Source organism: Amblyomma mixtum, chromosome 1, assembly GCF_055824585.1.
Source record: "Amblyomma mixtum isolate Tamu chromosome 1, ASM5582458v1, whole genome shotgun sequence".
NCBI lineage: Eukaryota > Metazoa > Arthropoda > Arachnida > Ixodida > Ixodidae > Amblyomma > Amblyomma mixtum.
In genome coordinates this window covers 55,740,114-55,766,154 of record NC_143012.1, presented here as the reverse complement: position 1 = coordinate 55,766,154, position 26,041 = coordinate 55,740,114, and the positions used below count along the sequence as shown (strand labels likewise).

General features: G+C 51.1%; 1 pseudogene; it reads left to right on the top strand.

The window, feature by feature from the left end:
• The first annotated feature begins 791 nt into the window (after positions 1–791).
• Positions 792–15,017, top strand: LOC149366341 (uncharacterized; annotated as a pseudogene).
• Positions 15,018–26,041: the final 11,024 nt, after the last annotated feature.

Sequence of the window (26,041 nt, the reverse complement as noted above, 5' to 3'; positions counted from 1 at the left end):
GTGGCAAGAGGCCAGACAGCGAGGCACCGGTTTCCTTCTCCCCCGGACGCCACCGTGCGCGGCAAAATTTGAAGCGGTTGGCCTGCGCGGTCGCTGGTTGGTCCTTTCGGACTGCCGTCGAGTGCTGCCTTTGGATTGGCCAGTTCTGAGGGGCCACCGTTCCTCAGGCTATATAAGCCCCACCGCTGCAGCTTGGAAAGGAGTGACCGAGTGACCGACCCACCGTGAGTCGAGTGCTGCTCACGAGTGGAGTCGGATGGTGTGACGTGCTGGTGTCTCGCTGATCGTCGCTGTGCGAGAACAGTCGCGTTGTGTAGCTCTCGGCCCCCGTGCCGATGTTGAACTTTATTATGCCCTGTACACAATGTATAAAGCGTTTTCTTAGTCTCACCGACGCCTGGCTCGGAGTCTTCGCTACCGCTAAGAGAGGTGGCAACGCTCAGTCACGAAACGGGTGGCGAGCGCAACGGGACCACCTCTATGGCACAACATTGGATGGCAGCTATGGGATCGACCGACATCAGCTACCTCGGCGCGGTGAGTGCCTGAGTTTTCCTCAAATGCCAGACTTTCTCTAACACAGGTTATGGTAGCTTAGAGAAAGATTTGGTGTAGCATTGTGTTAACCTTGTGTGTTTCAAGCCTAGGAAGAGTGGTTTGAAAACCAAGGGATGCTGAAGGGGTAAACAAGGCAGTGTGAGAAATGCTTGCGTGTGTCTAACTAGTAGCGATATAGTAGTGTATGGCAAGTAGTTTCTAAAAGGGCGAACAGCAAGAGGCAAGTGTGAACGATGGAGAGTTACAAGGTTAAAGAACTTCTCCAAATTTGTGAGGAGTTGGGCATTGATTTGGGCTCAACAAAAAGAAAGAATGCGATCCTTGAGGTCATGAGGACTGCGGACGTGACGGCTTAGGAAGCCGAAGAGGCCTGGGCTGATATCAATGAAAGGCGTGAACGGGAGGAAAAGAGAGAAAAGGAACGTCGCGAGGAGGAAATGAAAGAAAAGGAGATTCGGGAGCGCCAGGCGCTTAGAGACCACGAGGTTAAGATGAAAGAGCTGGAGCTCCGAAAAACCTCGCCAGCGCCTAGTCTCGCTTCTACGACGGTTCCCTCTAACGCTCCAAAAATACGCGACCAACTGCCGCCCTTTGTAGTCGGCGAGGATATGGCTAAATACCTCGTTAAATTTGAGCACGTGTGCGAACGGAATGGCATTGAGCGATCCTTCTGGGCACAGAATCTGTTAGCCTTGCTTCCCGGGGAGGCATCTGACGTGATGACTTGCTTATCGAAAGAGTCGTTTGAGAGCTACAGTGATGTGAAGAAAGCGCTATTGCGAAAGTACAAACTGTCGCCCGAAGCTTTCCGGCAGAGGTTCCGGTATGCACAGAAGGGCAGGGAGTCACATGTTGACTTCGCGTTTCGTCTAAAAGCCGACCTGGTTGAATGGCTGAAAGGCGAAGAGGTTTACGACGACCGCGATAAAGTCGTCGAATGCATCGCGTTAGAACAGTTCCACCGTTGCATTGTTGAGTACGTCAAGCTCTGGGTGCAAGATAGGCTAAAGGAGGTTAAGCTAGACAAGGCAGCAGAATTAGCTGGAGAGTATTACATCCGCCGCAGCTTGCGCAGCAGGGCAGTGCGCCTAGAAAAAGTAGATAAGAGAGACGGGTTTTCAAGGAAGCCCGACGAAAGGAAGCAAATCACGCGTCGCGAGTTTCGGAAAGACGAGTCCCTTACCAAAGAAACTGTAAAGGAAGGGCAGAATGCATCTCAGAATGCTAACGATGGTCCCAAGCAGCGAAACGATGCGACGCGTTCTTTTGAAAAACGGAAGCCGTTAACCTGCTACAACTGCAAAAAGCAAGGGCACATCGCGGCGAACTGCCAAGAGAAAGTTGCTTTTGCAATGATACGGGAAACAAACAAAAACATGCGACTGTTGGAGCCATACATGCAGGAAATTAAAGTAAACGGCAAGAAGTGCAGAGCACTTCGGGACTCGGCAGCAACTATGGACGTCGTCCACCCGTCTTTCGTCTCCTCTAGTGACTTTACAGGAGAATGCGCTTGGATACGGCAAGTGGCCGAGGATGAGAGTGTCTGTTTACCGATCGCAGCGGTCATCATTGAAGGAAAGTTTTGAAAACTTAACATAGAAGCCGCTGTGTCTGCCGCCCTTCCGGAGCACTTCCCCTACCTGTTCTCAAATAGCTCGGAGCAGATGTTGAAGGATCAGAGCAAATCATTCTTTGCCGACGTGGCGTACATGGCCCTAACGCGATCCAAAGCGCGCCAGCTGTCGAGGGAACTGGGCTTTGAGTCGGTGAACGAACAGCGGTGCGGCACGCGGGCGAACCGACACGGGAGATGCAGAGCTCGGAGACTGGCTTGGGAGAGCATGGTTTGGACGAGACTGAGAGTGATATGTGCACTGCTAGCCGCGATCTAGACACGACGCCGCAGTTAGGCGACGCGGGCTCCATACTCGCTCCGGTTTCCGCCAGCTGGCAGGAGCTGGCTGCAGTTAAAAAGGAAACGCTCATTCGCGAGCAGCAGCAAGATTGCTCAATAGCCGATCTGATGAAGAGCGTCAGACTGGGAGTGGAGAAAAAGAGGGTATCATTCTACAAGAGATCTGGCTTATTGTACCGCTGCTACACCGATAAGCAGGGTCGCAAATATGAGCAGATTTTGATCCCTCGAAAATACCGATATCAGTTACTGGAACTCGCGCACGAAAATGCGTGGGCAGGGCATCTTGGCTTTAAAAAAAACCAAGGCTAGATTGGTTGAGGAGTTTTATTGGCCGTATTGTTGGAACGATGTCGAACAATTCGTGCGCTCTTGCGAAACGTGCCAGAGAGTCGGAAAATCCACTGACAAGTGGAAGGCGCCGATGAAGTTAGTGCCAGTCATAACAGAACCTTTTCGGCTACTGGTAATTGATATTGTAGGTCCTCTGCCAGAATCAACGAACGGGTGTAGGTATGTTCTGACCGCCCTGTGTGTCGCGACCAAGTTCCCAGAGGCGGTACCACTTAGGGAGCTTAATTCTTCCCAGGTCGTGGACGCTCTGCTCTCAATGTTCGCACGCGTCGAGTTCCCTTCTGAGATCCAGTGCGACAATGGCAGCGTCTTCACCAGCTGCCTAACGTCTACCTTTTTGCAAACAAGGGAAGGGGTAGGAGGGGCTCGTTATAAATATGAAAGAAGCCAACAGCCACAGAAACCAAGGGGCACAGGGGATTGTTAGTTTATTTATTTATTTTGTGGTGTTGATCAGTTTTTTAGAATATTACTGAATATGTTATCGCTTAAAGCTAATTGATTAGAAAAGCAGAAGAAAAAACAACCACTGCCGCCGGTGGGATCCGAACCCACGACCTCCGAATTACGCGTCCGGTGCTCTACCTCTGAGCTACGGCGACGGCTGTCAAATCTTCTGCTTTCGGGGGTATTTATGTTTACAAGTAACCTAACCTTGAGAGTGTTCATCAGCGCCACCCACGTTCATAAGCGGCGGACGTAGAACGTCCTGAGTTACCGCAGGTGTGACGTAGAACGTCATCGAACGGAGGAGGTGGAAGCTGCGTGAGAACCCTCTTATGCTTCCTATGGCGTCAAGGCTGCCAGAACCGAGGCCCTCGCTAAGCAATTAAGCAAACAAGGGAAGGGGTAGGAGGGGCTCGTTATAAATATGAAAGAAGCCAACAGCCACAGAAACCAAGGGGCACAGGGGATTGTTAGTTTATTTATTTATTTTGTGGTGTTGATCAGTTTTTTAGAATATTACTGAATATGTTATCGCTTAAAGCTAATTGATTAGAAAAGCAGAAGAAAAAACAACCACTGCCGCCGGTGGGATCCGAACCCACGACCTCCGAATTACGCGTCCGGTGCTCTACCTCTGAGCTACGGCGACGGCTGTCAAATCTTCTGCTTTCGGGGGTATTTATGTTTACAAGTAACCTAACCTTGAGAGTGTTCATCAGCGCCACCCACGTTCATAAGCGGCGGACGTAGAACGTCCTGAGTTACCGCAGGTGTGACGTAGAACGTCATCGAACGGAGGAGGTGGAAGCTGCGTGAGAACCCTCTTATGCTTCCTATGGCGTCAAGGCTGCCAGAACCGAGGCCCTCGCTAAGCAATTAAGCAAACAAGGGAAGGGGTAGGAGGGGCTCGTTATAAATATGAAAGAAGCCAACAGCCACAGAAACCAAGGGGCACAGGGGATTGTTAGTTTATTTATTTATTTTGTGGTGTTGATCAGTTTTTTAGAATATTACTGAATATGTTATCGCTTAAAGCTAATTGATTAGAAAAGCAGAAGAAAAAACAACCACTGCCGCCGGTGGGATCCGAACCCACGACCTCCGAATTACGCGTCCGGTGCTCTACCTCTGAGCTACGGCGACGGCTGTCAAATCTTCTGCTTTCGGGGGTATTTATGTTTACAAGTAACCTAACCTTGAGAGTGTTCATCAGCGCCACCCACGTTCATAAGCGGCGGACGTAGAACGTCCTGAGTTACCGCAGGTGTGACGTAGAACGTCATCGAACGGAGGAGGTGGAAGCTGCGTGAGAACCCTCTTATGCTTCCTATGGCGTCAAGGCTGCCAGAACCGAGGCCCTCGCTAAGCAATTAAGCAAACAAGGGAAGGGGTAGGAGGGGCTCGTTATAAATATGAAAGAAGCCAACAGCCACAGAAACCAAGGGGCACAGGGGATTGTTAGTTTATTTATTTATTTTGTGGTGTTGATCAGTTTTTTAGAATATTACTGAATATGTTATCGCTTAAAGCTAATTGATTAGAAAAGCAGAAGAAAAAACAACCACTGCCGCCGGTGGGATCCGAACCCACGACCTCCGAATTACGCGTCCGGTGCTCTACCTCTGAGCTACGGCGACGGCTGTCAAATCTTCTGCTTTCGGGGGTATTTATGTTTACAAGTAACCTAACCTTGAGAGTGTTCATCAGCGCCACCCACGTTCATAAGCGGCGGACGTAGAACGTCCTGAGTTACCGCAGGTGTGACGTAGAACGTCATCGAACGGAGGAGGTGGAAGCTGCGTGAGAACCCTCTTATGCTTCCTATGGCGTCAAGGCTGCCAGAACCGAGGCCCTCGCTAAGCAATTAAGCAAACAAGGGAAGGGGTAGGAGGGGCTCGTTATAAATATGAAAGAAGCCAACAGCCACAGAAACCAAGGGGCACAGGGGATTGTTAGTTGGCTGTTGGCTTCTTTCATATTTATAACGAGCCCCTCCTACCCCTTCCCTTGTTTGCTTAATTGCTTAGCGAGGGCCTCGGTTCTGGCAGCCTTGACGCCATAGGAAGCATAAGAGGGTTCTCACGCAGCTTCCACCTCCTCCGTTCGATGACGTTCTACGTCACACCTGCGGTAACTCAGGACGTTCTACGTCCGCCGCTTATGAACGTGGGTGGCGCTGATGAACACTCTCAAGGTTAGGTTACTTGTAAACATAAATACCCCCGAAAGCAGAAGATTTGACAGCCGTCGCCGTAGCTCAGAGGTAGAGCACCGGACGCGTAATTCGGAGGTCGTGGGTTCGGATCCCACCGGCGGCAGTGGTTGTTTTTTCTTCTGCTTTTCTAATCAATTAGCTTTAAGCGATAACATATTCAGTAATATTCTAAAAAACTGATCAACACCACAAAATAAATAAATAAACTAACAATCCCCTGTGCCCCTTGGTTTCTGTGGCTGTTGGCTTCTTTCATATTTATAACGAGCCCCTCCTACCCCTTCCCTTGTTTGCTTAATTGCTTAGCGAGGGCCTCGGTTCTGGCAGCCTTGACGCCATAGGAAGCATAAGAGGGTTCTCACGCAGCTTCCACCTCCTCCGTTCGATGACGTTCTACGTCACACCTGCGGTAACTCAGGACGTTCTACGTCCGCCGCTTATGAACGTGGGTGGCGCTGATGAACACTCTCAAGGTTAGGTTACTTGTAAACATAAATACCCCCGAAAGCAGAAGATTTGACAGCCGTCGCCGTAGCTCAGAGGTAGAGCACCGGACGCGTAATTCGGAGGTCGTGGGTTCGGATCCCACCGGCGGCAGTGGTTGTTTTTTCTTCTGCTTTTCTAATCAATTAGCTTTAAGCGATAACATATTCAGTAATATTCTAAAAAACTGATCAACACCACAAAATAAATAAATAAACTAACAATCCCCTGTGCCCCTTGGTTTCTGTGGCTGTTGGCTTCTTTCATATTTATAACGAGCCCCTCCTACCCCTTCCCTTGTTTGCTTAATTGCTTAGCGAGGGCCTCGGTTCTGGCAGCCTTGACGCCATAGGAAGCATAAGAGGGTTCTCACGCAGCTTCCACCTCCTCCGTTCGATGACGTTCTACGTCACACCTGCGGTAACTCAGGACGTTCTACGTCCGCCGCTTATGAACGTGGGTGGCGCTGATGAACACTCTCAAGGTTAGGTTACTTGTAAACATAAATACCCCCGAAAGCAGAAGATTTGACAGCCGTCGCCGTAGCTCAGAGGTAGAGCACCGGACGCGTAATTCGGAGGTCGTGGGTTCGGATCCCACCGGCGGCAGTGGTTGTTTTTTCTTCTGCTTTTCTAATCAATTAGCTTTAAGCGATAACATATTCAGTAATATTCTAAAAAACTGATCAACACCACAAAATAAATAAATAAACTAACAATCCCCTGTGCCCCTTGGTTTCTGTGGCTGTTGGCTTCTTTCATATTTATAACGAGCCCCTCCTACCCCTTCCCTTGTTTGCTTAATTGCTTAGCGAGGGCCTCGGTTCTGGCAGCCTTGACGCCATAGGAAGCATAAGAGGGTTCTCACGCAGCTTCCACCTCCTCCGTTCGATGACGTTCTACGTCACACCTGCGGTAACTCAGGACGTTCTACGTCCGCCGCTTATGAACGTGGGTGGCGCTGATGAACACTCTCAAGGTTAGGTTACTTGTAAACATAAATACCCCCGAAAGCAGAAGATTTGACAGCCGTCGCCGTAGCTCAGAGGTAGAGCACCGGACGCGTAATTCGGAGGTCGTGGGTTCGGATCCCACCGGCGGCAGTGGTTGTTTTTTCTTCTGCTTTTCTAATCAATTAGCTTTAAGCGATAACATATTCAGTAATATTCTAAAAAACTGATCAACACCACAAAATAAATAAATAAACTAACAATCCCCTGTGCCCCTTGGTTTCTGTGGCTGTTGGCTTCTTTCATATTTATAACGAGCCCCTCCTACCCCTTCCCTTGTTTGCTTAATTGCTTAGCGAGGGCCTCGGTTCTGGCAGCCTTGACGCCATAGGAAGCATAAGAGGGTTCTCACGCAGCTTCCACCTCCTCCGTTCGATGACGTTCTACGTCACACCTGCGGTAACTCAGGACGTTCTACGTCCGCCGCTTATGAACGTGGGTGGCGCTGATGAACACTCTCAAGGTTAGGTTACTTGTAAACATAAATACCCCCGAAAGCAGAAGATTTGACAGCCGTCGCCGTAGCTCAGAGGTAGAGCACCGGACGCGTAATTCGGAGGTCGTGGGTTCGGATCCCACCGGCGGCAGTGGTTGTTTTTTCTTCTGCTTTTCTAATCAATTAGCTTTAAGCGATAACATATTCAGTAATATTCTAAAAAACTGATCAACACCACAAAATAAATAAATAAACTAACAATCCCCTGTGCCCCTTGGTTTCTGTGGCTGTTGGCTTCTTTCATATTTATAACGAGCCCCTCCTACCCCTTCCCTTGTTTGCTTAATTGCTTAGCGAGGGCCTCGGTTCTGGCAGCCTTGACGCCATAGGAAGCATAAGAGGGTTCTCACGCAGCTTCCACCTCCTCCGTTCGATGACGTTCTACGTCACACCTGCGGTAACTCAGGACGTTCTACGTCCGCCGCTTATGAACGTGGGTGGCGCTGATGAACACTCTCAAGGTTAGGTTACTTGTAAACATAAATACCCCCGAAAGCAGAAGATTTGACAGCCGTCGCCGTAGCTCAGAGGTAGAGCACCGGACGCGTAATTCGGAGGTCGTGGGTTCGGATCCCACCGGCGGCAGTGGTTGTTTTTTCTTCTGCTTTTCTAATCAATTAGCTTTAAGCGATAACATATTCAGTAATATTCTAAAAAACTGATCAACACCACAAAATAAATAAATAAACTAACAATCCCCTGTGCCCCTTGGTTTCTGTGGCTGTTGGCTTCTTTCATATTTATAACGAGCCCCTCCTACCCCTTCCCTTGTTTGCTTAATTGCTTAGCGAGGGCCTCGGTTCTGGCAGCCTTGACGCCATAGGAAGCATAAGAGGGTTCTCACGCAGCTTCCACCTCCTCCGTTCGATGACGTTCTACGTCACACCTGCGGTAACTCAGGACGTTCTACGTCCGCCGCTTATGAACGTGGGTGGCGCTGATGAACACTCTCAAGGTTAGGTTACTTGTAAACATAAATACCCCCGAAAGCAGAAGATTTGACAGCCGTCGCCGTAGCTCAGAGGTAGAGCACCGGACGCGTAATTCGGAGGTCGTGGGTTCGGATCCCACCGGCGGCAGTGGTTGTTTTTTCTTCTGCTTTTCTAATCAATTAGCTTTAAGCGATAACATATTCAGTAATATTCTAAAAAACTGATCAACACCACAAAATAAATAAATAAACTAACAATCCCCTGTGCCCCTTGGTTTCTGTGGCTGTTGGCTTCTTTCATATTTATAACGAGCCCCTCCTACCCCTTCCCTTGTTTGCTTAATTGCTTAGCGAGGGCCTCGGTTCTGGCAGCCTTGACGCCATAGGAAGCATAAGAGGGTTCTCACGCAGCTTCCACCTCCTCCGTTCGATGACGTTCTACGTCACACCTGCGGTAACTCAGGACGTTCTACGTCCGCCGCTTATGAACGTGGGTGGCGCTGATGAACACTCTCAAGGTTAGGTTACTTGTAAACATAAATACCCCCGAAAGCAGAAGATTTGACAGCCGTCGCCGTAGCTCAGAGGTAGAGCACCGGACGCGTAATTCGGAGGTCGTGGGTTCGGATCCCACCGGCGGCAGTGGTTGTTTTTTCTTCTGCTTTTCTAATCAATTAGCTTTAAGCGATAACATATTCAGTAATATTCTAAAAAACTGATCAACACCACAAAATAAATAAATAAACTAACAATCCCCTGTGCCCCTTGGTTTCTGTGGCTGTTGGCTTCTTTCATGTCTACCTTTTTGGAAAGATGCGGCATTAAAGTGGTGCACAGTTCTATCCATCACCCGCAATCTAATCCAATAGAGCGAATGCATTCGGTGCTGAAGCGAATATTGAAAGCCCTGTGTTTTGAGCGTCACTGTGACTGGTAGGCCTGCATTTCCGCCGCTATGTTCGCCTTGAGGTCTGCTCCCCGTGAGAGCACAGGCTTTAGCCCCGCGGAGCTCGTATATGGCCGAAGCCTTAGAACTCCGCTGCGCATGCTGCGAGTGTCTTGGGAAGGCAGTGATGACGACCCAAATGTAGTCTCCTACGTCCTCAACCTTGTTCAGAGGCTCGGGAAAACAAAAGATATTGTAGAGAACCACATGAAGGCGGCGAAAATCTTGTCAAAGAGATATCACGACAAGTCAGCAAAGAAACGCACCTTCGAAGTAGGTAGTTAAGTGATGTTGCTGCGTCCGTCGAAGAAAAACAAGCTCGAGGTTCACTGGGAAGGACCCGCGAAGGTTGTATCGAAGCTTTACGATGCCAACTACGAAGTGAAATTAGGGAGACGGCCCAACAAAATTTATCACAGCAACTTGATGAATCCCTACATTCAGCGTCACGCGATTGTAAGCATGACAATAAATGCTGCCGATGAGGAAGGGGCGGAAATCCTGACGACAGCTGACATGAAAGATTGTGGTTTAGAGCTAATGTTGGAACAGCTGATTTTGGACGCGCGTCTAAGTACCACCCAAAAGGAGGATTTAAAGGGAATAGTTTCCGAGTTTAAGGAGGTTTTTCGAACCGTCCCGGAAAGACCACGGTCTTAGAGCACGACATCGAGCTAACATCTGAGCAACCGATCCGCAGTAAACCGTATCGTTGTTCACCCGTGCAGAAAAAAATCATGGCTGAGGAGATTTAGCGCATGCGTGACTTGGGGGTTATAGTGCCAAGTGAGAGCGACTGCATATCGCCCCTGATACTTGTCCAGGTTCCGGGAAAGGATCCGAGGCCATGCGTCGATTATCGGCGTCTGAACGCGATCACCCGAGATCAGACATACCCGATACCGAACCTAGAAGAAAGAGTGGAGACGGTGTCGAAGTCAAATTATATATCTACGCTAGACCTCGTGCGAGGCTATTGGCAAGTACCCCTTGCTGAACGGGCTAGCCGTTGCGCCGCGTTCGTTTCCCCGTTCGGAACCTTCCGTCCACTCATGCTCAGCTTCGGACTTAAAAACGCGCCGTATTGTTTCTCTAGCCTGATAGACGGAGTGCTTCATGGTTTGGGCGAGTTTGCCTTGCCTTACCTCGACGATGTTGCCATCTTTTCGGACACTTGGGAAGAACATCTCGAGCACTTGCGAGTCGTATTGTGCAGGTTGAAAGAGGCAGGCCTTACTGTGAAACCAGCTAAATGTCATCTAGGTTGCGGTGAAGTGACTTATTTGGGCCATGTGGTGGGGCGCGGCCGGCGTAGACCTTCCGACATCAAGGTAGCCGCCATTGTAAACTATCCCCGGCCAACCACTAAGACGGATATAAGGGCTTTTTTAGGTTTAGCTGAATATTACCAACACTATGTGAGAGACTACTCTGACCTTGCCAGCCCGCTAACAGACGCGCTTCGAAATTCGGAGCCCGTTAAGGTGACGTGGGACTCGAAGAAAGAAAATGCGTTCCAAATGTTGAAACAAGCCTTGAGCCATAAGCCGGTTCTAACGGCGCCAGACTTTTCGAAAGGTTTCATCATTCAATGTGACTCGAGTGATCGCGGAATGGGAGCGGTGCTATGCCAGGAAGATGCTAGTGGTCATGAACGACCAATTTTGTATTTTAGTCGCAAACTAAGCTGTAGGGAAGAGGCATGCAGCACCTCTGAAAAAGAGTGCGCCTGCCTTGTGTGGGCAGTTCAGAAGCTGGCTTGTTATGTCTCCGGTTCTAAGTTTGTTGTGGAAACGGACCATTGCCCTCTAACCTGGTTAAGTAACATGTCGTCTAAAAGCGGCCGTTTGCTGAGGTGGAGCATGACCCTCCAGCAGCACAATCTCGTTGTCCGCTATAAGAAGGGAAGGTTGAACGCGAACGCCGATGCTCTAAGTCGTGCATTCTAGGCCTCGCTTCTTTCAGTGACCTCCTCGTTACTTACCTTCTCTCGCTTCGCAACAACCTATCATGTTCGAAGGAAGAAAGGGGCAAAAATGAATGACCACATTTGCTTCCTCAGTAGTGTGTCCTCGGTCCAAATGATTTCAAGGGGACCAATCTGATTTTCATTATTATTGCTGATTATTAAGTGCTCCTGCTATTTTGATGTGTTGATACTTTGCAAAATGGTTGTTTGGAACTTGTGTACCCGATCGTACACATGCCTCTTGTTGCAGCGGGAATAAATGGGGACAGCAATTTAGTTAGGTTAATTTGGATTATGGCTTCGTCTGGTGTTTGATGGGAGACAGAGGGCACTTGCTCGTGTTGGGTGTTGCCTTTTGCCGGTCGATTTTGTAGTCTGCAGAACGACCAACCATGACCAGTGGCGAGAAGCAAGGAAATCGGAACGACCTCAGCGAAGCTGGTCGAGGTGCCTTGGCGACAACGAGGTGAACAGAGCTCCTGGCCTGCGAGTGGGACCTGGTGCTCGTGAAGTTACCAGGACGAGAACTTGGAAGAGCCTGACGAAGATGCGCGCCTGGCATCCGAGCCACGTGGAAGCAGCTCGTCTTCTCGGCACCTTATCTAATGGGGGGGATGCTATCATGCCGGGAAACCCGCCCGGATTCCAATTCTGCCGGCCGCTAACTTTCTCCTACGAGCGTCCTTTTTGACAAGCCCTGGTGCTGCGCCGCAAGGCACGTGCCCTAACGCTCCCTTGACAAGCCACGATGCTGCGCCGTACGGCAGCGGAGTCCTAAGGAGAAGCATCTGCAAGCAACACGCCTGGACCTGTCGCAAGAGGCCAGACAGGGAGGCGCAGGTTTCCGTCTCCCCCGGACGCCTCCGCGCGCGGCAAAATTTGAAGCGGTTGGCCCGCGCGGTCGCTGGTTGGTCCTTTCGGACTGCCGTCGAGTGCTGCCTTTGGATTGGCCAGTTCTGAGTGGCCACCGTTCCTCAGGCTATATAAGCCCCACCGCTGCAGCTTGGAAAGGAGTGGCCGAGTGACCGACCCACCGTGAGTCGAGTGCTGCTCACGAGTGGAGTCGGATGGTGTGACGTGCTGGTGTCTCGCTGATCGTCGCTGTGCGAAAACAGTCGCGTTGTGTAGCTCTCGGCCCCCGTGCCGATGTTGAACTATATTATGTCCTGTACATAATGTATAAAGCATTTTCTTAGTCTCACCGACTCCTGACTCGGAGTCTACGCTACCGCTAAGAGAGCTCGCAACGCTCAGTCACGAAACGGGTGGCGAGCGCTGCGGGACCACCTCTATGGCACAACAGCCTCCCGGATTGTCTAAAGAACTTCGCCATGCTAAAATGGCATGAGCAACAACGAACTGGACCGCTCCTACAAATCACTCCGCGCTTTAGCCATGCTAAACTCCTGGGTCTGCTGATCTCATCGGTGTATAGGCTAACGGACGAAAAGCGGTGGGCGTTTAAGACGCGGTACACCATTTTCCAACGGCAGACACTGTTGCGGGGAAGGATTGTAGCCTCAGAGATGAGCGAATTGCCGCCTGATGAATAACAGCAGTGACTTGGCGGTGCACCCAGGCGTTGGTAAGATCAACGCGACTAAAAGTTAGTATTACAGGCAGCTGAACGGTGCTTCACGTTTAGGTTTTGGCGTGTGCGGTGGCCCGATATGGTAAGATTAATAGCCCTCACTACATACGTAGTCACTACGTGTCAGCCAAAAGCCTTTTACGCTGAGAGTTGCGTCTTGCACGTTAGAGCATGGGGTAGCATGGTAATGCCTCGAAGCGGTCGGTGAAATCGCGTGCCGCTTCTACACGAAGCGAAAACCGCCGACGGTTTCAGCGCAGAGTAGAACGCGGTTCCTCTAAAATTGCGACGGAGGGCCGCCGTGGTGGCTCAATGGTTACGGCGCTCGGCTGCTGACCCGAAAGACACGGGTTCGATCCCGGCCGCGGTGGTCGAATTTCCATGGAGGCGAAATTCTAGAGGCCCGTGTACTGTGCGATGTGAGTGCACGTTAAAGAAAAGAACTCCATGTGGCCGAAATTTACGGAGCCCTTTACTACGGTGTCCCTCATAGCCTGAGCGGCTTCGGGACGTTAAACCCCAATAAAACAAATTTGTTACCAGGAAAAAAGCGTTGCTTCTTGCTTCCACACCAGGTATACTCAATCGCCTATCTTCACCTCACAAAGAATAAGCAAGAGTAAACGCGCTAATAAGACACGCAAATCAGGCCTAAATTTCCAGCAAGGAACCTCAACCAACAGACTCCTCTGCATCGGGGTCCATAACATTCTACAGGGACTGACTAAAGCCCACTGTGCAGCACAGCTGGACAGACTATCCTGCACAAACACGGGCAGACACATCCTAGCGGCATTAACAGATTAACCAACGGGTCCCCCTCCGGACAACAGCCACAGAATTCCTAAACAAAACAAGGACAAAACAACGAAAAAATTCAGGGGCCACTTTGACGATCTAAGTGCGCGAAGCGAAAGCCTTTCCACGCAAGTTTGGCCGCACGGCCATTGGCGCACACGAGGCGGCTATGGGGACCGCAGGCGTCCACGTAGTATACACCTGTTTTGTTGCCACAATGTCGGGCTAGCACTTCCGCTCGTGCCAGGCGCCGACTGTTATGGTCTTCGTGTGACATGCTGGCTGGAAGAGGCCGCACGTGGCAACAGTTTTCGGATGTGAAAGCTGTCTTCCATGGGAGTGGTGTGTTGGATATGGAGTCGAGTAAGAAGGCGGCGACCCGACTCCGTTAGCGACAAGCGCGTGTACTGGTTTATAAGGTGCGCCTCCCGGAGCTCCCGGAAAGTATTCACCACCCCAGGAGCCATAAGCCAGCTGTTTGAAGTAGTGATGGGGAGGTCAAGGGCACGCTTAATAATTTTGCGAAGGATGACCTCAAGCGCATCCTCCTCTTGTTTCCGCAGGTGGAGATAAGGAGTCGAGTAGAGAATTCGACTGGTTACTAAGGCGCTTGCAAGCCGCAAGGCATCCTTACTTCGTAACCCCCCGCGTTTGTTGAAAACCCGGCGGACCATGCGGCCCACCTGGTTCCCCACCTTACGGAATTTGGCCAATGTAGCGTCTGGCCGTCTGTGTTTGTGGATGTAGAGTCCTAGTACCCGTATCTCATCAATTTCGCGTATGGGACCACTCTCAAGACAAAGATATTTCAGTTGTGCACTTTTGTGAGGGGCGGAGGTGCACAAATTCAAATTTTTGAGCGCAACATTGAAGACCGCAGCGGTGGGCGTAGCGGTCCACTATCGTCGCCGCTGTTTGCAGGCTGGTTTCAATGTCCCCTGTGCTGCCCCGCGTGGCCCACAGATTGATGTCTTCAGCGTACAGGGCGTGCTGCCCACCGGCGACACCACTCGGCTGGGCCAGCAAGTGCATCACGGCCAGATTGAAGAGCAGCAGGGAAAGTGCCGCTCCTTGGAGGGTTCCCCGCGTGCCGAGCAGATAAAGACCATGCTCTCTATCTTGGATTCGTACATAGGATTGACGATCCATTAAAAATTGGCTTATGAACCGGAGTGTGTTGAGGCCACAGCCGGTATGGCATAAGTTAGCGAGTGTGAACTCATGTGTTACATTGTCAAATGCCCCTTTAAGATCCAAGGCGAGTACTACCCGTTCATTATGGAGGCATTCGAGGGGGTCTAGGACTTCCCGATTAAGTTGCAGGAGGACATCCTGTGCGGATCTGTGTGGGCGGAATCCGAACATGGTGCTCGCAAAGACATGTTTGTTTTCAAGATATCGAGATAACCGACCCCGCACCATCGTCTCCATTAGTTTGCCCACAAAGGTGGTGAGAGAGATGGGGCGGAAGTTATCTCTGTCAATTGGTTTTCCTGCTTTAGGAATAAAAGTGGCCAGAGCCGTTTTCCGTCGATTGGGAAGGGGGTGTCTCCGCGCCAAATTGCATTGATGTAGTCTAGGAGGGACTGGTAAGCTAACTCGGGCAGGTTCGTCAAAAGCTTGATGGTGACCTTCTCCCTTTCTGGCGCAGTGCCCCGTTTCATTTTGGCGAGAGCCCCCCGCAGATCATGGATCTGGAAAGGTTGATCCAGCTCCGTGTTCTCTCTGCCTGCATGGGATAACGCAGATCCACGGGGGTCTTGGGCTGTACATAGATACTGGTCACGAAGTTTCTGTGCCAGTTGAGTTGTGTTGCCTGGGAAAGCGCGTACGGCTCGCTGCAAATGTTTTTGTGTTTCGGTTCGTGTTTGGGTTGGGTCGATTAGGGCTCGAAAGAGACGCCACGTGTTGCGGCTCGACATTTGTCGCGCGGCCGTGTTGCATCTATCCACCCAGTTGCAGTCGGCGAGTTTGGCCGCGTACTCTGCCGCTTTCCGGGTAAGCTCGGCAATTCGAGCTTTAAGCTTCCTGTTGCGTTTTTGGCGTCACCAACGGCGGACGAGGCTGCGACGAGCTTCCCAGAGGTGTAGAAGGTGGTTATCCACGTCCGTGACCGCCTCTGAGAGCTGGATCTGAGTTTCATGCGAGCAAAGCTGTGTCAGCAGCTGTTAGGACCATGCTGGGTATCCTTGCTCGGAAATGGGTGTATTATCAAGCGAGTGAAAATTTTGCCTGAATTTCTTCCAATCTGGGATACGGGCTTGTGTTGTGGGACGCTTGAGAGGGCGCGTGCGCTGTGTAGTATTAAGGATGCAGTAGCACGGCCGTGGCAGTGGTCGCTACCGAGGGTCTCCTCGGTGTTGAGCCAGTTTGCGTGTCTTATGTTGCGAGTGAAGGTTAAGTCCGGACACGTATCCCGTGTCACGGAATTTCCTAGCCGTGTTGGGTGGATAGGGTCCGTGTGGAGGGTGAGGCCCAACGTGGACGCAAGTTCCGCCATTTTACGTCCGCGCGACTCCTCCTTACGATACCCCCCCAGCTGACTGGGAGTGTTAAAGTCGCCCACAATCAGCAGGGGATCGCGACCCGCTATTCCTAGCGCGCGGCTAAAGAGGTCCGCAAAAGTCACTAGCTTGAGTTTGGGAGAGCAGTACATGTTCAGTATATGCAACGGCGGGTCCCTGCGGCGGAGTGGTAGGATAGTCACCATTACATAGGAATACTCCAGCTGGAGGTCGAGATCGTTGGCTGTGTAGGCTTTGTCAACGAGAAGACAAGACGCGGGATCCTGTTGGAACGTCGTGTAATTTGAAAGTGTGGCGCCCAGGCCTGGCTGCTGGAGGGCAACCACGGCTGGTAGGGACTCGAAGCTTTCAAGGTAGAGGCGGAAATTGGGCCGCTTAGTGCGGTCTTTAAAGCCTCTACATTTCCATTGCGTTATTGAAGTTGACACGGCCGAATTGGAGATCGCGGAACTCCTTTGATTAAGGTGTCTCGCCATGATTAAAATTTTTTAGGGGAGAGGAGGAGGTATTGGCTGCCTGAGAGCCAGCCACTTGTGCCATCAAGGGGGTGATGACGGAGGGAGCGGGGCAACTGTCCTCATTGTCCGATTCGATAATGAGAGGGTTAAATTTTGAAGGACGGGATACGTCCCTAATGGCCCCGTCCGACGAAGGAGGCGGGGGTTGTCCAAGATTAGTTTTGAGACCACTGCGGGGACGGCAGATTTGACATTGGTCAAGATCTGGCCCATGGCGGTCTCGATCATAGATCGTAATTTAGAGGTCAAGCGCTCCTCCATCGCAGAGATGTCGGTCACGAGGGCAGGCGAGATCTACGCGTCGCTCTCCATTGCGTCCGAGTTCGGCGGGCTCGGAACGGCGGAAGGCAATTTTGATTCTAAATTTTGAATTTTGTTGAGCAAAAGCTCATTCTGTGCCCGGAGGACGTTTATCTGTTATTTGTATTCCGCATCGAGTGCGGAGGCGGTAACTGGGGGGGGGGGGGGATTGGAGGATGAGGAGGCGATCTCAGCCCAGCTGCTCACCTGTTGTTTGCCGTGTTGAGGCGCTGATGCTCGGGCGCCGGTAGTGCCATTTGTCTTGAGGGCCGGGAAGTGGCCAGTGTCCTTGCCGCTGGGCGGTGGAGGCGCCGTCTTCTTCAGGGGCGCTGACTTCACCGACGATGGAGAAGCCGACGACACTTTGTGGCCGGTGCCGTGACCACCACGCGGCGTTCCGCCACTGAATTTTGGTGACTTGGCGGCTTGCCAGGTCACTGGTTTCCTCGGAGCTCTGGGCGTTTAGCCTTGGGGCCGGGCATCTTGAGGTGCCGGAATTTTGCCGTGCTGTTTCGGGAGTTGGTAGCGTGGGCTTGCCCACAGACTGCTGAGGACGGAGTGCATTGATGAGGTGTGTTGACCTCGTCTACGATTGGCACCGTTTGGCCACAGAGGCCACACTTTTCGTCCGGGCAGGGGCATGTGTCCGCCCGGTTGCCCACAGTGCCGCACTGCACGCGGGCCGGGATGGTTTTATTACTTTCAAGCCTTTGCCGTGACGCGGCGGTGCCATGAATGACGTTTACATGAACCCCATGCGACGTCATGCGTGACGTAACGCCGAAGAGCTGGGCGACCATCTCGCGCCGTCGGAGGAAGCGGAAGTGCCTTCACCGGCGCCTAACTCCCGCGCTCTCCGCTAGGAGCGCGACAGATGTTGTGACGTCACGCCGAAGAACTGGGCGACCATCTCGCGCCGTCGGAGGAAGCGGAGGTGCCTTCACCGGCGCCTAACTCCTGCGCTCTCCGCTAGGAGCGCAACAGGTGTTGTGACGTCACGCCGAAGAGCTGGACGACCATCTCGCGCCATCGGAGGAAGCGGCGGTGCCTTCACCGGCGCCTAACTCCTGCGCTCTCCGCTAGGAGCGCAATTGTGGCGTTACGCCGAAGAGATTAGGCTCAACTCACGTGGCTAGTAAGGAGTAGCTGTGCCAACCACCAGCGGCTTAACATTGCTTCGCGACGATGCCGCCCAACGCTAGGGAAGCTCGTCGCAATGCGCGTAAGAGAGAGAGGCGAGCTACAGAGACAGAGGAAGAGCGTGAAAGAAGATTCGCTAAGCAACGTGCCCACTATGCAGCTCGGCGAGAACGTGCGAGCTCTTCAGTGGATGATGGGACTGATGTTACTGATTCGCTCACTGTCAGTCTCAGCAGTGATGAACGCTGGAACTTGACGAAACGACTGCGACGAGCCCATTGCTTTCGCAATTTCCGGGCTTAACCAAGCTAAGCCACAGCCAATTTTTTTTTTGTATGGCCGCACAAGGGTGACCTCTGAATTGTAATGGACATATCGCGGCACCACTTTGCCCACGAAGGTGAGCGCCGCGACGTCTGATTTTCCAAGCTTGCGTATTCGGCAAGTTCTCCAGCATGCCACTGGATCTTGTTTTGGAGCGACTCACTGGTCTCGTGCTTGGCCACGGTGATGAAGCCGCGGCACACGTCGCCAGTGAGTTTCATCTGCCTGTACATGGAGAGCCGGCCCTTCGATGTTAGTTCAAATTCCCGCAGAAGTTTGTCCGCGACGTGCGGCTCTCGGGTGCCTGCGGCGATCAAGTTTTGCTCCCATGTGGGGAGCAGGCTGAGGGATGATGCGTCCTTGGCGCCCAGGAAGGCCGCGAACGCTGCCCCAGCTCGCCATGTTCGTAGACATCCTTCGGAGCGACGGCCACCCGGGGCTTCAGGATTATGACGATGTCGTCGGGATGAAGCCGCGGAAGCGGCTTTGGTTTCCAGGAGGGCCCGGTATAGATTGGGACCGGTCATGAAGCACTGCAGCACGCGCAGCAGCGTTCTGCCGTGTTGACCATCCCACCGATGTGGCGTCCGTTTTCTTGCAATTAGCGTCCCGCTTGCGGGAGCGGCGTTCGACGAGCTTGAAAAGCTTCCTGTTTTCAATCGGCGCAGAATCCGGGTTATCAGGCGTTGGAGTTGCCGGAACCTCGGACCAGGCCATGGTGTCCGGGTCGTAGCCACGTTGTACAGTATTTCAGAAGCCATCTTGAGGCAGGTGGGCGACTAACTCACGGCCGGGGGCCGGCGTAGGCGTCAGGCCTAGCACCGTTACCACGATACGCGTGAGGATCGGCCCTAAAAGGTCTAAATGTAGGCCCACCTCGGTGCGAATGGTATCCTCAGGTAGCTGTCAGGTTCACAAAGACAGACGCAGCTGTATGGAAGGCGTTCTGGTCGAAATTCCGTGGCTCCAGCCAAAAGTTGGCGGAGGCGATGCGCTGCACGTCCTCTCGCTCCGCGCGCTCACAGCGCCCCCCCCCCTGCTGATGGCTTCAGCGCCGCGTTTCTAGCAGAACGTTGTCAATGCCAAAGAATGCAGCGCACATCTGTCACTACCGCCACGTAGATTAAAGCACGATTGAGGTGTCCACTGTTCCAAGAGGGCAGTTATGCGCCTTCCCTCTTGTTCAGGCGTCCACCGAGATGTGCTAGACAGATACTGCGCCATTTTCTTTCCTCAAAAACCAATTTACCAATTTTGCTATCTGCTTTCCAAGTTCCTGCTCCATTGGTTTCGCAGATTAAAGCGCGACTAAGGTGTCCACTGTTGGTTACAACGGCGATGGCGACGGCGACGCCGCGAAGCTCAGAAACTGGCGCCAAAGAGGTGCGCTCTATAATTGATGCCGCAGAGAGGATGTCCTGAGGGCTTAACGCCTTGCATAACCGTGCTTGGTGAGGATGGAAGATGGCCTCAATGCACGTTCTCATAGTAAGCTAGCTCGCTAATCAAGTTTACGAAATGATTCGATGAGTTAGACGAATAATGATGTTTTAACATACCCATGAAAGGGCAGAACAACCATCCACTTCATGCACACAGGGGTCATTAAACTTTTACAAGCTGGACGGAATCACGTATAAATGAAAGGAGCTCGAAAGCCTGGACCGTAGTTTACGGCAAACAATGTCCAGTTTTTAGGGGAGGCTTTAGCAAACCAATAATGTCACCATTGGTCATGTCTGGATGTGGTTGGAGATGAAGATAGCTTTCCGGAGGGGTGTGCAGGGAACCACCACAGCTACAGTTGCAGTGTTCCAACGCTGACAGGGTGACTGATCTTAGAGCAGTCGGCGTTAGCAGGATGAGACGATTCCGCTGAATGAGCTAAAGGCGACTCCTGACGACCATCACTAAGTCCCTCGGTTGTACGGCTGGGAGACTAACCACGCAATCCCACGGCGGCAGCGTAACTTGATGTTGCCCGCGGGTGAAGTGAAGGCAGCACCGACCCTTGTGCCAGCTGACTGCGGAGAGACTGCACCCGCCGTTGGAGCGAGGCGACCGCTTTGGTATGGGCTTCATTCTTGCTGCCATTTTCTCGGTGGAGATGCTGTTTTGTTTCCCCGCGGTGCTTGAACCCCTTAAGTAAGGAACGCGGTTCGTCCGAACGCCTCTGGGAGGAGTGCACGCAGTTCGGCCATCGCAGCGCCAACGTGAAGTGGTTATGGAGTGGAGGTGACTGACCCAGCGGCGGAAGGGGTCCACGAATCGGGCGGCGCAGCTCCGATGCCGGTCTCATTGCTAGGCCTACTGCGTGCCTTAAAATGCATACACTGATTACAGGCGAAGTGCAGCTCACCGTTCTTTAACAGCGGCAACTCTTCACCCGGCAAGGTGAGGCACTTCGTGTGGACACATGTGCCACAGGAAGAACACAGTATAGAATGTTGTTTTGTTTGTTTTTTATTTTTGCAAATAGAGCCGAACAGTTCGGAAGAGAGAACAATGGGTCCCATATCCCAGCTGAAATCTAGAAAGAATGGGTATAGGCAGGACATGCAGTGCGGTCAGAAAGCAACCGATGGTGATGTTAGGTTAACGGATTGGATTCCAAGTGAAGGCAGCCGTAGCAGTAGGCGTCCGGTGTCCGGGCGCCGTATGGCATTAGAAAGCTTCTGGAAGTAAGCTGGCCGCGGCTTGTGCAGAGCAGAGTTAACTGAATGTCAGTGGAGGAGGCCTTCGTTCTGTGGTGCACGTAATTAAGCTGGTGATGACGGTGACGGCACAAAGTTGATGTATAATGCCAAGCATGCGTTGCCAGACCTTAACAGCGAGGCTGCGGATCTGTAAACTGCTTCTTCAGTGTTTTCCACAGGCCATCGAAATTTGTCATCTAAAAAAAATACTGCGACATATACGTGCAAATCGTATCGTTAAGGGCAATATACCAGCCTATATGTGGTTCTGACAAGGTGTTAGTGATTTTGCCAGTCTTCCTATTACCAGCCCGCGCACATCGTTTACAGATCATTGACGCACATCCCGCCATTCTGCCGTCCCAGTTTACACCTGCCTCTAGACCGTCCTCGCCACTTTGGAGCCTGCACAATCCCCGTGTGCTTCTTTCGATACCTGGCATCAGGAAGAAGATAGACTTATCACCGACAGAACTACAACAAGTCACCCTTGAATATTTACATGAGCACCATGCAAACCGGGTGCACGTTTACACCGACGGCTCAGTGAACCCTATCTCTTCTTCTGGCTCCGTCGTAATACCCGCAAGCACTACAGAAATTAGAGTTAGGACAGGTCACCGCACTTCTTCGACGGGTGCAGAACTCACCGCTCTTCGTGTCGCCATTGAATACATCAGTCAGCAGCGCCCTCAGCGGTGGTCTATTTTCACCGATTCGAAAGCTGCCCTCCAAGGCTTACAAGCTGCTCTTCGCCGTGGAGCCCATGAACAACTGGTCGCAGAAATTCGACAGCTACATCACTCTGCCATCAACAAAGGACATGACATTATCTACCAATGGCTACCGGGGCACAGCGGTATAGCAGGTAATCACCGCGCGGATGAGGTCGCGCGAACTGCTCACGACGACGGCGATTTTGTGTCGATCCCCATTTCAAGATCGGATGCAGCGAGCAGGCTTCGCGCACTTGCGCGGGACCTCACGCTTGCCGCGTGGAATTCCGGCCAATTTTGCAATTCCCGTTTACAATCCTTGGACCCTGATCTGAAGCTCCGGCTACCATCAGGCCTACCACGACGAGAAGAAACGTTGCTGTGTCGCCTCTGGCTTGGCGTAGCGTTCACCAACCACTACTCATTCTTAATCGGTATGGCTGATAGTCCGGCATGTTCCATCTGCGGGCATGACGAGACCATAACCCACATTCTTTGTGACTGCCCTGCCTACACCACCGAAAGGCAGTCTCTCAGCCGCGCGCTGGAGCGCCTAGATACACGCCCTTTAACTGAAATGAAGATTCTCGGCCACGGGCCGCGGCGGTCGTCGGCGGAGAAGGCCTGCAAGGCACTGCTCCGCTTCTTGAGAACTTCTGGCCTGCACGATAGGCGTTGACTTTAACGAACAGTGACGTTTTATAGTGGCTTCAATTTTCCGTTACTCTCCTTTCTCTTTCTTTTTTTATCCCCTCACCCCCTTCCCCCCGTGTAGGGTAGCAAACCGATTATTATTTCGGTTAACCTCCCTGCCTTTCCTCTTCTATATCCTCCTCCTACTCCTCCTGTTAGTGATTAAGTGCACTGTTGCCTTAGCGACCAACTATTCTACTGCAAAGTGATACCGCTCTTATATTAGAGGTCTGTAAGCTCCATTCATGTCGTGAGTAACTATATATGTGCAGTCTTTGTCAAAAATATATAGCCCAAGCAGTTTGCTTCAAAGCCGTGTAGCGGGGTTGTTTAACACATTTCACAGTCCTAACCTTGGGAGGGGGGGGGGGGGGGGGTTGAGGACGCAAGTTGCTCCCGCCTTCGTAAAGTTAAGGTCCCTGAGTTTGCAAAAGTGGCCGCGCTATACATGACTCAGAAGCAGACCTTTTGGGTTGCATACTTTTGGCAAAGACTGTATCTGTCATCTAAACCAAACATAGCAAAGCTTGAATGCATACAGGCGCGTGCTGTTCGTTTTGTGTCAGGGCACTACAACTTTTCAAAAAAATCAACAGATATTTCTAAACACCTGGAGTGGCCGCTGCCTGAAACAAGAAGGAAATAATTGCGCTTATCGCTATTTTGGAATATTTTAACTCCAGAAAAGGCACCGACGAGGATAGATATCTAAAAAAAGCAACATATACGCTCTTGCGGGCACAGAGCATTCCCGGAAAGTGCGCGACATTGATTGCAGGATGAACATATTTAAGTACAGCTTCTTTCCTTCGACAAAACATGAGTAGAATGATTTACCAGAAGTGACTGTCTCGGGAATCCCTTCATCTTTTATTTCAGATGTTAAAAAATGTTTACAATTGCTTCGTGCAACTGCACGCTATTTCAGTTTCTGAGCTACGGTAAGAATGAAAGATGCGAACATCATGTTAAACACTTGCATGCGTCGTTTTTATTTGTTTTTATTGTTCTTCTTTCCCAAGTGAATTGCGTCTCCCCCCCCCCCCCCAAACACACACAATAATGCCCGTAAAGGCTGTGTAGGTATGTGAGTAAATAAATAAATAAATAATAAAGCAGTAATATTGACATGTGAGAAAGGTGGCTAACCCGTGAAATATAAATTTAATAACAGCTTTTTAGATCCTGTTCGGAGGCGCTCGCCAGTAGGCAAATTCTTCCATGTAAACAGGGCCAAGGAAATGTATAGAATCTGTGTAGAAATATCTTTCCAGAGTGAGTATCCGTATAAATTTAGGGTGGTCCAATATGGGTGTTGGTTCCAAAATTTGTGGAACCATACACAAGCCAACACTAAAGGCACATAAAATACCGACTAGAGTTGTTTTTTTGTTTTATGTGGCCTTTGTTTTGGCTTGCATTCCACTTTATGGATATGTTCTATTGTGTCTTAAATATACACTGTGGGCTGGCACGACCTGAAACAAAAAAACGTATAGACTGTGTTAATTTCGTGGCAGGGTTTTTTTGAAGTACGGATTCATGCCTAACAGGAAAGAAGTGAAAAAAAAAGGGTATAGGCAGTGGGATAGTATAAGTATAATTCCGGTAGATTATTGGCTTCCCAGTGATAAAATACACCGGACTGCCCGAAATTCTCTCGTGAATTTATTGAAAATGTTGGCGTAACTTATCTGCGAACAATTGTCAAGGTTTATTCAATGACTGCCTTGATGCTTTCATCCGAAAGAAAGCCAGGAAAATGAGAAAATCAACTCCCGGGACTGCTCGAGAAATCTTGAATTTAACAAAGAAAATTAGGCATCAAAAACGTGGCAGCATTTGTCACAGGAATATTCAAGATAATCAATGTGAACTCATTGAAGCTACCAGTGAATGTGGGCAATGGTATTTAAAGCTTACAATGGCCCAATTTAAGGGAGCTGACTTTCAACAAAACAGCGAAATGTATGCTGAGAGAGAAATATGAACTCTTTCCGAGCAACGACAGCGACGTTTTCTCAGACAGAACAAGCGTTAGTATGGAATTTCAAAGCCAAATTCATGGTGTGTTTTCAAATCCCTCTACGCAACCACGCCATGGTGTTCTCGAATGCTGAGCTGTCCCTAACAATGTATCCTTTCTTGATGCGCATGCGATATTGTCGCTTGAACTTGAGAGTGTATGCAGTGGTTTCTGTCGAGGTTTTGCTGAATTTACAATTGCTTTCTCATATTTCTCGGCACCCATCAGTGTGCCACAGGTTGTGATGAATGACGCGGGCAGGGCGGAAGACAGAAGTAGCTTAACTTACCAGTTACAACAAAGACATTGTGAACCGCGCTTCCAATCGCAATGCTGGCAACGTCAGTCAAAAGGGCAACTCCGGCGATTATTCGATGTTCATCGATCGAAAGGAAATTTTAGGTCTGTATTAATTATGTTTCATGTAAAATTTCGCACCTGATAGCGGCGTAGTTTTTCCGCAAGCGAATTTTGAAGACAGCGCTCCTCAACGTGAGCTGACGCGAGCGGCGCCCACTGATCGAGCAACTTCTACAGGCCACCCTGTACTGTGACGTCACTGGCGTGTCGGCGTGTCAAGCTGGTCGGACGCGCGCTGGCGCTGGCAGTACAGGGGAAAACTGAAAATTTATTTTGAGGAAAGTAAATGACGCAGTAACGGACACCCGAACCACGACGTAAGGGAGGAGTGAAAGAAGGAAGGAGTGAAAGAAGAAAGGAAGAAAGAGGTGCCGTAGTGGAGGTCTTCGGAATTATTTCGACCACCTGTGCAATTTCGCGCCATCTCGACGTGCTTGATGTGATGTGTACGCCAGAGTGATTTGTCACGGCAACTTCTCTTGTGCTGTGTGGTGCACAGATTCTTAATTTGTGACAACGGGCGTGATCTACCACAGGTTTCCTAGCGATAAGAACCTTCGCGACAAGGGGGTGAGAGCTGTCCACCGTGTCAACTGGTCTCCGAGGAAGCACTACCGCTTGTGTTCGGAACATTTTGCGCCAGATTGCTATGCAGACAGCGTGTACCTCAGAGAGAGATTTGGACTCGCTAAGGCTTCGCCCAGCCGGCGCTTTAAGGCAGATTGTGTGCTAACGTTGTTCGAATGCGGCCGCCCATCGCAGCGGCCAGATGAACGAAGCGCGGCCGTCAAGAGGAAGCGGACCACAGTAAGCGTGCTCAAAGTATTTTGGATTGTAGAACTGTATCTGGCGTGATTCACTTCCAAAAGCTCGCCGTCGATACAAAGCTTCGCAAAGCGAGGACTGTTGGTGATGCATGCCCCTTTAAGGACGTTGTGCACCACGGCAACGTTCCGGCAGCAGATTCTTTGATCAGGCTGGGTCGGCCGGTACTCGGCACACGAACAGCTGTCAGCGGGAGCATCACA